This window comes from Clarias gariepinus, chromosome 9, assembly GCF_024256425.1.
Source record: "Clarias gariepinus isolate MV-2021 ecotype Netherlands chromosome 9, CGAR_prim_01v2, whole genome shotgun sequence".
In the NCBI taxonomy this organism is placed as follows: Eukaryota; Metazoa; Chordata; class Actinopteri; order Siluriformes; family Clariidae; genus Clarias; species Clarias gariepinus.
This window is the reverse complement of record NC_071108.1, coordinates 35,744,048-35,755,635: the sequence shown is the minus strand read 5'-3', so window position 1 is coordinate 35,755,635 and position 11,588 is coordinate 35,744,048. Positions and strand designations below refer to the sequence as shown.

The 11,588-nt window shown below is 41.4% G+C and overlaps 1 pseudogene; it reads left to right on the top strand.

Moving 5' to 3' along the window:
- Window positions 1–3,781: 3,781 nt before the first annotated feature.
- Window positions 3,782–10,524, top strand: LOC128530628 (coiled-coil domain-containing protein 157-like; annotated as a pseudogene).
- The last annotated feature ends 1,064 nt before the right edge of the window (window positions 10,525–11,588 follow it).

Below are 11,588 nucleotides of genomic sequence, written 5' to 3'. Positions count from 1 at the left end.
TATCAGGAAATTAAAAAATTAATTTCAACACCATGTAAACCGAGACATTGCCATGTCTTTCACTGTTTTGTCCCTGTTAAAACATTACGAAAAATATATAAGAAACTTATTAAGAATTTTAAAGCACGAATTTGGGCATCTCATTTCATCATTATGAAAATAATATGAAGCACATATACACACATTTATCATGAAAGATCTGTTGTAAAGCAAAATAAAATTCATGTTTGCTTCAGCATTGGGAACAATATTGTTTTAGACTAAGTAATTATACACAGTTCTTCGTTGTACAGTACTTGGTCCGGCGTTTAAATAAAGTCCTTCCATGCGCCATCTGGCGGATATTCAGTGAAGCACAACACATTTATTTAAATTCCCGAATGTTGCTTACGGCAAGTCGCGGCGCGCCGCGCGCTAAATTGAGGCATCCCGCGGGAAAACACGCGCAGTCTTTATGACCACATCTGTATGTGTTTCTCATCCAGTCTGAGTTCCTGTCCCTGAATGAGGACAAACAGAAGCAGTGTGTACGACTCCAGGAGATGGAGGAGTGTGTGAGTCGGCTGACTGAGGAGTTACGGCAGTCCAGGGAGAGAGAGAGGCTCCTGGTGGCTTTTCCTGAACTTAATCCCCAGCACGCTGTACCACAGAGTGAGACACACACACACACACACACACTGAAAATCTGGAAACTTGGGCAATGACGAACAAACTTTGTTTTAGAGAAAAAAATAATGAGCTTAGCCACAGAGTGCAGATTCATCCCTCTCTCTCTCTCTCTCCCTCTCTCTCTCTCCCTCTCCCTCTCTCCCTCTCTCTCTCACTCTCTCTCTCCCTCTCTCTCTCTCTCAGCTACAGGTGACGTGTTGTGTGATATGGAGCAGCAGTTGAAGGTGAACTCCATCAGGATCAGGGTTCTCGAGCAGGAGAACACGTCTCTGACTAAAACCCTCTCCAGACTGAAAGACGCTCAGACCGTCACACTCGGTCCGCAGGGTTCAGGAGACGCTCACACACTGTGTTCAGACTCAGAAGTGGACAGGAGAGACAGAGGAAAAGAAAAGCAGATCACATCTTCTGACCCTCCGTCCTCTTTTTCTTCTTCTTTGTCTGTTCTTCACCATCAGACGATCAGTCTCTCTCTCATTCCAGACGCCAAGGAGAGGTACACGAACCTGTGCCAAGCTGCACGGGAACGATCGGCTGGGACGAACCGCAGGAGGAAGTGATGTCACCATGTCGCTCCAATGTACATACAGTAGTGTAGTGTGTAACAGTCTTAGGCACATGCAAATAAATGCTGTAGAGTAAAGATGTCTTCTAAACAAAAAAAAAGGAAAAATCTTATTAAGCTCAGGAAACAATAATTAATGAAACATCAGTATTTGTTGTAACGACGTGTTAAGGACACTTTGGTCTTGTGTGCAGTTTATATGGAAATTAGTGAGATTTGATTTTAACTATGGCACCTGTTTTTTTTTGGCGTGCAGAAACCAGCAGCTTTCATTTTTAATATTGTTTAAAATGTGGTTGTAAAGTTTCTAGTGGAAATACTGAGGTTTGAGCATCAGCAGTGTTTTTGCACTCACTCTTGTGCACCATCCTGTAAATGGGAGGAGAATGAAAGACGTCTGTATCGTCTAATCACGTGTACAAATCATCATATGAATAAACAAGCTTTTATTAATGACGTTATTGTAATAATTTTCAATGAACTGTTTTAAATGTGATTTATAACAGTTGAGTTATTAAATATATCAAAATGATTTAAAGGAAGATTATAAATGATATCAGTCGTGATTTGATTTTGTATCATTCTCATGTTGTTATCACACTGAAAGTACGACTTGTTCACATCACTGACCAGCTTTTAGTAACAGACCTAAAAACAAAACAAACGAATAACCTGGTAACTACAGTATAGTATATGGGAAATAAAGATTATTATGGTCAACTTTACAGGATATCAGACGTCCTGCAGGATACAGTGTGGATTCAGAAAGATTCAATAGAAGTGAGATATTACATTACAGTATAGACATGTAATAATGTAAGTTAATGTAAAAAATAAAACAATTAAAATTATTTCCAGAGTGAATATTTAATAAAAGTCATGGACATAAGTTTGTTCGAGGGCGAGTTAAAAATAATCTGCACTCCAGTCATATTAAAGCTTCTATTGGCCTTATCAGCACTTTCCGTTCGAGGATCCTCCAGTCACTGCTGTGCAAGTTTGTGTGTGAACGTCTGACATCAGTTCATCTGTAACTGCGGTGTGAGTAAAAATTGACGCCCCGCTTGTGATTTGCATGAAAAAAGATCAGCGTGAAGGGGTTCATGTTGTTTTTCTGGTCTGAGGATGAACCTGCTGCCAAAACAACTCACACAACTCTTTCATCTGTAAATTCTTTTGAAAATGATAAAATGCCAATGCAAAATGTAAACACAATATAATACAAAACAATAAAGTAAAACAAACAAACCCGAAAACAAACAAAAACCCTGCACACTGTAGAATGCTCAGTGATAACCAGGTACATCACTGCCAGTCCTCGCTCTGCATTGAGACAAATTGTTCCCATTCCTGCTGTCTTCAACAGATATTTCAAAGCAATGAACCATGATCCAGAGTTTAGAATGCTCTTTCCCCAACTGTGTGAAGAGTTTAATTAACTAAACAGTATAAGGTATCATAATTGTAAGGACTGGTTTAGGATGTGATGACATGTTAAGCCTCATTCTGTCTCATCTATAAAGTAACCACAGTCAAACAAACTCTAAATGAGGGGAATGAGTGGAAGAAAAGCACGCACAAGCTGCACTGGAACAAACTACAGGAAGTGTGAAAATGTCTTACACACATACAACTAAATACTGTAGAGTAAGGACTTCTTCAAAAAAAGGAAAAATAACTATTAATCTCAGTAAGAATAATTAATTTAACAATATCAGTATTTATTGTGATGATGTCTTGAGAAGTTGTTAGTCTCAGGTTGTGCAGTTTTAAAAGGAAATTTGTATTATATATTATTATAAACTTTAAATAACATTAAATATTAAATATTATAAACATGTATATCCTGATCCTGTCACCAGGTATGTAATTAATAATCAGTGATTGGTCCGGGACGGATCACATCCGCAGGCTGAGGTTCTGCTGAACAGCCGTGAAAATAACAATAACAATAAAGAAAAAACCTGAAGGAGAAGAGATAGAGACATGCGGTCACTTTCATTTTATTCTCAGTGAAGCAGATATTTTAAGTGTACTTTTTTTTAACGCTGTTTTTATTGTCAGAAAAAAATAGCTAATTCATGTTTAGAAAGAAGCTACAGTGCAGCTCCAGTGAAAAAGTATTTGCCCCTTTCTGATTTTTTTTGTCATACTTAAATGATTCAGATCAAACAAATTTTAATATTACACAAAGATAATCTAAGTAAATACAAAATGATTTTTTTAAATGATGATTTCATTTATTAAGGAAAAAAGCTGTTAACATTTGAATCATGTAATAGTGGCAAATAAGCAAAAAAAAAAAAATATGGGAGGGGCAAATACTTTTTCACAGCACTGTAAATAATCTGACAATGAAATAGTTAAACTGTTCACTTACAGTACAAATGGTCAGTTATATTTAAAAATAGATTTAATAATCTTTGAAAAAAATGAATATGTGAAATGTTTAGTTTATATCATACTGCATAATAATAGATTAAAGGCGGTGGAGGAAATAAACAAACTGTGTGTTTAATGAAATTTAAACTGTATATTTTTTAGAGGATGAGCAGCGTGTCCCGGCCGGACTCTTCCTCCAGCTCCACCCCACCTCCCCCACGCACGGCCCTGTCCTCGTCCCCGTCCCTGTCCCCGTCCCACAGCCTGCACACGTCCTCTACGCCCCCCGTGAGGGCTGCCAGACTCTGGAGTCGGCCCTGGTGCCGTGTGACGCCTGCGCTCGGGTCCAGGCCATGCTGCAGGACAGCGCCCGCGCCGTGGCGTCTCTGTGCCGGGCTCTGGGTCTGTCCTGCCAGCTCTGGAGCCCCCTGCAGGCCGCGGAGGAAACGCTTCAGCTGGGCCGCCTCTCGGCCTGCGACCTGGCTCTGTGGGCGCGCGAGCAGCACCGGGATCTGGGATGCATCCAGACACACGTGACTCAGGTACGGAACAGGATTAGTGTTTAATTTATAAATACACGGCTCTGTCTCTGATCCGCTCTGTGTGTGTGAAGGTTCAAGAGAAACTCGAGTCGCTCACACACGCTGCAGAAGGTAGAGGAGGAGAGGGACGAGATCAAAGCACAGCTGGAGAGAGAGAAGGAGACGAGCACGAGGGAGAGAGAGGAGAGGAGGAGGAGGAGTGTGAGAGAAGACTGCAGGAGGAGACACACAGGCGAGACGAGGAGCTGAAACGCCAGCAGGGGGCGCTAGAGGAGCTGGGACGAGGTGCGACTCACACCTTACTGTGGTCTTAATACAAACTTCTTATTTCTTTTTTTAAGGTCCTTTTGAAAATTTTATTATAAGATCCCACTTCAATTTTAACAGCTTAAAAAACTTCCATTCTTTTAAAAAATTCTTATTTCATTTATTTACACTGAATTTCCACTTTTTAATATTTCCTTTGCTTGACTTTTCCTTTCATCTCCTGTTGCTGTTCATTACCTTCCCCTTTTAATCTACTTTTTCTTTCGGCTGCTCCCGTTACGGGTCACCACAGCGGACCATCTAACTCTAACTTTCCACATCTTACCCCATTCCTCCGTCCTCCTGCATGTCCTCCCTCACCACATCCATAAACCTCCTCTTGGTCCTTTCTCTTCTTCTCCTCCTACCTGGCAGCTTCATCTCTATCATCCTCCTCCCGATACACCCCTCATCCCTCCTCTGCACATGTCCAAAACATCTTAATCTGGCCTCTCGAACTTTGTCCCCAAACCGTCCTACCTGCACTGTCCCTCTGATCTACTCATCTCTAATCTTGTCCAGTCTTGTCCTTCCCAAAGCAATCTCCATTCATTGCAGCATCTCCAAACCGTACAGCATTATTATTATTATAAATTATTATTATTAATTTATTTTTATTTGAGTATGATAATTATTATTGTTATTTTTCCTCCCTCATTGCTGTTTGTGCAACCTTACATCACATCTACTTGTACTCCCATCTACAGAAGATCTCTGGTTCAAACCCCACAACCACCAAGTTGCCACTATTGGGCCCTTGTGTAAGGCCCTTAACCCTCAACTGATCAGGGCCCGGTTTCTCGAAAGCTTCTTATTATTAAGTAGTTCTTAAGTTGTATCTTAACCCCTCTCTAACGTTATGGCGCGATTCCCGAAACATTCATACTCTAAGTATCTCTTAGGTAAGTCACACGTTTGTTCTTAGCATAGTTTCAGCTCAAGACGCTAGTCGCCGCCCCTTTATAGATCAGCGGCGTATGGAAGCACATGGCACGTTATCAGTCGTATCCATGATGGAATATACTTTAGACCTGTTTAAATGTTTTATTTTATTTGATATCAGAACTAATAGAGTGACTTTTAATTAGCCTATTTTATAATGTGACCAATGCATTAAAATTGGTAATCACTTTTAATATTAACAATTTGCTAAACTGAAGACGGCGGTACAACAGAACAGTTACAACAGAACAGTAAACAGGGTGTACAGCGCACACTATAGTCTATAACAACAAATGAATTGAAATAAATGAGCAACAGCGGGACAGACATTACCTGTCCTTTAATGAACTGCAGAAGTAGGGGTGGTCATTACCTGCTATAGATAACTGGGTATAAGGGTGTTACAGGGGGGTCTGTAGGTCTGTCCACCGTTTTAGGGAATGTGTTTTGTTTTAAATTAAGTTACCGGACTTTTCCCTTCTTTTCTGGAGGGCTTTTATTTCACTAAAAATAAAATAATATGAATATCCACATAATTATGGATTATTATATTTATGATATAAAAAAACCCACTGTTTTTAAAGAAAATATATTAAGTAACAGATGATATTTCAAATTAGATAAAAGGCTGATTTTACAGCAGTGCATGTGCTGAGTCATACAGTATGATGCAGTTTCATATTAGATTCGTCATGAATGTGAGTTGTTGTTATTCAGCCTGTTCTATTTTTAACTTTGAGCACGCGTCCCTTTAAACGTCTCTGCACGGCCCTGCTCTTGACCTGCTCAGACCTGCACTTGTCCAGCTGCTTTTCCTTTAAAATATGTTGCATTGATCATCATCATTCATGACTGGATGGACTTTTCTTTTGACACGTTTTATTTTATGATGAAATTTGATTTGGTTAAATGAGAAAATAAACTTGGGAGTTTCAAACCCCGCATCCATTCATTTTTCTGAGTAATTGTGATGTGTAATACCCCTCTCTCACCTACGTGTTAAACATGTTTAATTTTTGTGCGTATGTGGCGGGGACACCGAGGGTGTAAAGAAGTGCTACCTAATGATTACGCCACACTGGAATTTCACCAGGGAACATTTATTCTTAGAAACAGCACAGGTTCGTTCTTAATGAGGCGGCAGGAGACACAGATATGAAAACAAATCAAATTTTATTAAAAAACATAAAAAAAAAAAAAAAAAAAAAAAGAAGAGCAATTCCACTTTAACCTTTAACATGCAAGCACATCATAAACTTCATAAAAGAATGACTGATATCCCAAAAAGTGACTCAAAGTTTAGAGAAAAAGTTTAGTTTGGAGAAAATAAGACTGAATTTAAGTGGTTCAAGATCCAAGTTCAAGGCTAGGTGGCGTCCTTTTAAAGATTACATCAAAAACCAAATATGACTACAGAGGACAAAACTATGTGACTGTTACCAGGTTTTGCTTATAATGTTCTGATGCTGTACACAATACAGGAATCTTTTATCTGTTGTAAAAAGAGAGAAAACCACAACACAACAAAACAGCTGCGGCGTGACAGCAGGCAACGAGGGCACAACTACTGTAGGCCTCCACAGCAGCTCACTATTCATTATAACTGTGTGGAGTCACTTACATGCACACACACACACACACAAAGGAGTCCAACACAAAATACACGACTGAAAGATGTTTTAAAAGAGAAAAGCAAAAAGATTGTTTCTAGAACCAAAGTGGTTATCTTCCAGGCAAAGCAGCTCCCACTGCACAGGAGATAGTTACACATAGAATGTGGCTGACCGGTCTATGACCAAATTACAACCTAGGCAGCTCAGCCGACACACCACGCTTACCAAACAAATTAAAATACATACCATGCGAGTAGAATCTCAAGGAACCCAATCAAATCTGTCCCACGCCAACATCTGAACCTGAACAAACAGACAAACACAGCTAAACATTTGAACAAATAAGAGAACTACGGTACTTACAATGAACTCTTACCTGTAGAGGGAGAACCTCGGGCCACTGCCAGCAATGGTGCGCCGTTTAAGGTGTCGTACTAAAGAAAAAGACACACAACCATGAGCTGCAGTCTACAGTACCACAAGCGACCCATAGTGCGCTATACAACCCCAACCACTGACATGCTTCACATTGTTTCTGAAGCTGGTATGTATGATTGTATACCCGATTCGTTTCACCGCCACTACAGGTTACATGAAAATATTAGCGACAGTTTGGTGATTTAATTGATATATCTGTCTATTATGGCATGCTATTGATAAGTTAACCCATGTCGAAATAAACGTTATTGGAAGAATTTTGTGCAATGTTTAGTTTGCATAACAGACAGTTTGGGGAAACACACATAGAAAAGTAATCACTTAACGTAAGATATATCTTAAGTCTTCTTAAGAGTGCGTTATTGGGAAACTGGCCCAGATGTATAATGAGATAAAAAAAAAAAAAAAAAAAAAGGGAAGTCGTGGGCCAACTTCCCTCTTAATATTTTTGGTCACATTCTCTTGATTTCCTGTACTTCCTCTGAGTAACCCAGACGTACACACTCTTCACCCCCACCCAGGATCTGACACCTTCCTCTGCTCCACCACACCAGCGCGCTCTCTCCCTTCACAGGTCACAGGGCCAATATTCAAAGTTCCTACTTTAATCTCTACACTTCTATTCTTCATTATCTCTCTCTCTCTTTCTCTCTCTGGACACATCTGTTCCCTCTCTTCTTTCTTCAGTCAGCAGTAGCCCAACCTCAGACCTTCTAGACCTGTGTCTAATGCCTGAACCCCTGAGCTTCTTCTGCCCTCGATTTCATTCTGCCCTGTTACACTGCTCTCATTTTTTTCCCCTTCACTTTTTACTTACATTTTTTAAAATTGTTTCCTGGTTATTTTTCCTTTCTTTGTTTTTAACTTACTAATTTTTTTATTACTTTTGTTCTTCTGTCAATGTGTTTTCCCTTTACTCTGTCTCTCACTCTCACTCTCTGTTTGTCTTTCAGGTGCTGCCGCTTTAGAAGTGAAGATCTCCGAGCTGGAGGGAGAAGTGGAGCTGCGGAGAGAAACACAGCAGTGTGTCGGTGAGTCTCAGAGTCTGAACAGGTTTATACAGCTACTGAGGTAATGCTGAGTGTGTGTGTGTGTGTGTGTGTGTGTGTGTGTGTGTGTGTGTGTAGAGCATGAGATGGATTCCCTGCTGGTGGAAGTGCACAGGCTCCACCTGGAGGAGATGAGCTGGAGACAGACGGAGGAGGAGAAGAGAAACCTGGAGACTGATCTCAGTGACGCTCAGACACGTCTGGATAAGGAGAGCGCTAAGTATCAGAGCGTTCAGCGCAGACACGAGGTGTGTGTGTGTGTTTGTGTATCAATATTGTGATTAGTTTTTTTCCACACTAGATGTAAGTGTGTGTGCGTGTGTGTGTGTGTGTGTGTGTGTGTGTGTGTGTGTGTGTGTGTCAGGCGATGGTGGTGAAGCAGCAGGCCCTGCTGGAGCGTGTAGACGCGTTGTTGCAGCAGTGTGAGGACCTGCAGTCTCGTCTGGACGAGTGTGAGGACCAGAAAGTCGAGCTCACGGATACACTCACACACACCACGCAGGAGAGGAACACACTGCAGGAGCAACTCACACAGCAGGAGGTAGTGAACACACACACACACACACACACGACCTTCATAAGTCAGCGTGCCAAAAGACATCGTCCTGTGTCCATCAGTTGTTGCGTGACTGCTGCTATTCTGACTTCCCGCGTTACCACGTCTGCTATTTTATCAGGGACAGAAAGTTAGAAGAAAAAACAAAAACGTGAAATTCTGCGTGAAACTGGACAGACGTTTTACATGATTTGCCAAGTTTACGGCGATGCTGCAACATGTCTACATTTGAACTCGATCCAAAAATGTCGAAATCATTCAGGAACTTGTGTATAATGATCATCAGAGAGACAATCCACAACATCGCTGCTGTTGTTGTGTGTCATACAGAACAGTCCTGCTGATCCTCACGTGTGATTTTAACCGTGAACACGATGTCGCTGCTAAGTTTGTCCTCAGGCTGCTGAACCCAGGAGCAGAAGGAACATCACGTCAAAGTCTGTTGAGAACTCCGTCAGCGTGCCGTGGACGACCCGTCCTTCATGTCGAGGATCATTACCGGTGAACAAACGTGTGTACGGGTACGACCCTGAGACGGAGCAACAGTCTGCACATCACCACGACCGGAAAAAAGCCGAGGCAAGTCCGCAGGCGGGGCTTTTAGTCTGGAGAATTTGTCCCCAGAAGCATTAACTATATTCTCCTAATGTTCTGCAGCACCTCTTGTAAATTGAGAGATTGCATATGTGTGTGTGTGTGTATGTGTTTCTCATCCAGTCTGAGTTCCTGTCCCTGAATGAGGACAAACAGAAGCAGTGTGTACGACTCCAGGAGATGGAGGAGTGTGTGAGTCGGCTGACTGAGGAGTTAAGGCAGTCCAGGGAGAGAGAGAGGCTCCTGGTGGCTTTTCCTGAACTTAATCCCCAGCACGCTGTACCACAGAGTGAGACACACACACACACACACACACACACAATAAAAATCTAAAGCTTGTTCCTTGCTCAATCTTACCTGAGCCAAAAGTTACCCGCAATAGGGTAATGAACTCACAGGCTGAAATAATGAGCTTAGCCACATCATCTGAGTGCAGATTCAACCCTCTCTCTCTCTCTCACTCTCTCTCTCTCTCTCAGCTACAGGTGATGTGCTGTGTGATATGGAGCAGCAGTTGAAGGTGAACTCCATCAGGATCAGGGTTCTCGAGCAGGAGAACACGTCTCTGACTAAAACCCTCTCCAGACTGAAAGACGCTCAGACCGTCACACTCGGTCCGCAGGGTTCGGGAGACGCTCACACACTGTGTTCAGACTCAGCAAGCTCAGAAGTGGACAGGAGAGACAAAGGAAAAGAAAAGCAGATCACATCTTCTGCTTCTCAGTCTTCTTCTTCTTCTTGTTCTTTGTCTGTTTTTCACCATCAGACGATCAGTCTCTCTCTCATTTCAGACGCCAAGGAGAGGTACACAAGACTGCGCCAAGCTGCACAGGAACGATCTGCTGGGACGAACCGCAGGAGGAAGTGATGTCACCATGTCGCACCCACATGCATAGTAGTGTAGTGTGAAACAGTCTTAGACACATGCAAATAAATGCTGATGTCTTCAAAAAAAAAAAAAGGAAAAACTTTATTAAGCGCTAAACAATAGTAACTAGTAAACAATAATTAATGAAACATCAGTATTTGTTGTAACGACACGTTGAGGACACTTTGGTCTCGTGTGCAGTTTTGTGCAGTTTATATGGAAACTAGATAAAAAAGTTTGTTTAGACAAACTTTAAGTTGGCTTGAGAAAGCCGGAGATAGAAGTTTAAAAGTGTGGAAAGTCAAAACTTAAAACAACTTAATAATAGACGGATACTAGCATGATTAGTATGTCACTAACATGTTGCTAGTATGATTAGCAAGTTACCAGAATTTTTCTAGCATGATTAGCAAGTTACTAGCATGGTGCTAGAATTTGTAGTAAGTTACTAGCATGTTGCTAGCATGATTAGGACGTTGCTAGCATGTTTCTAGCATGATTAGCAAGTGGCTAGCATGATTCTGGCATGATTAACAAAGTGGCTAGCATGTTTCTAGCATGATTAGCAAGTGGCTAGCATGATTCTGGCATGATTAACAAAGTGGCTAGCATGTTTCTAGCATGATTAGCAAGTGGCTAGCATGATTCTGGCATGATTAGCAAGTGGCTAACATGTTTCTAGCACGATTAGCAAGTCGCTAGCATGTTTCTAGCACGATTAGCAAAGTCGCTAGCATGTTTCTAGCACAATTAGCAAGTCGCTAGCATGTTTCTAGCATGATTAGCATGTTCCTAGCATGATTAGCATGTTCCTAGCACGATTAGCAAGTCGCTAGCATGTTTCTAGCACGATTAGCAAGTCGCTAGCATGTTTCTAGCACGATTAGCAAGTCGCTAGCATGTTTCTAGCACGATTAGCAAGTCGCTAGCATGTTTCTAGCACAATTAGCAAGTCGCTAGCATGTTTCTAGCACAATTAGCAAGTCGCTAGCATGTTTCTAGCATGATTAGCAAGACGCAAGCATGTTTCTAGCATGATTAGCATGTTTATAGCATGACTAGCA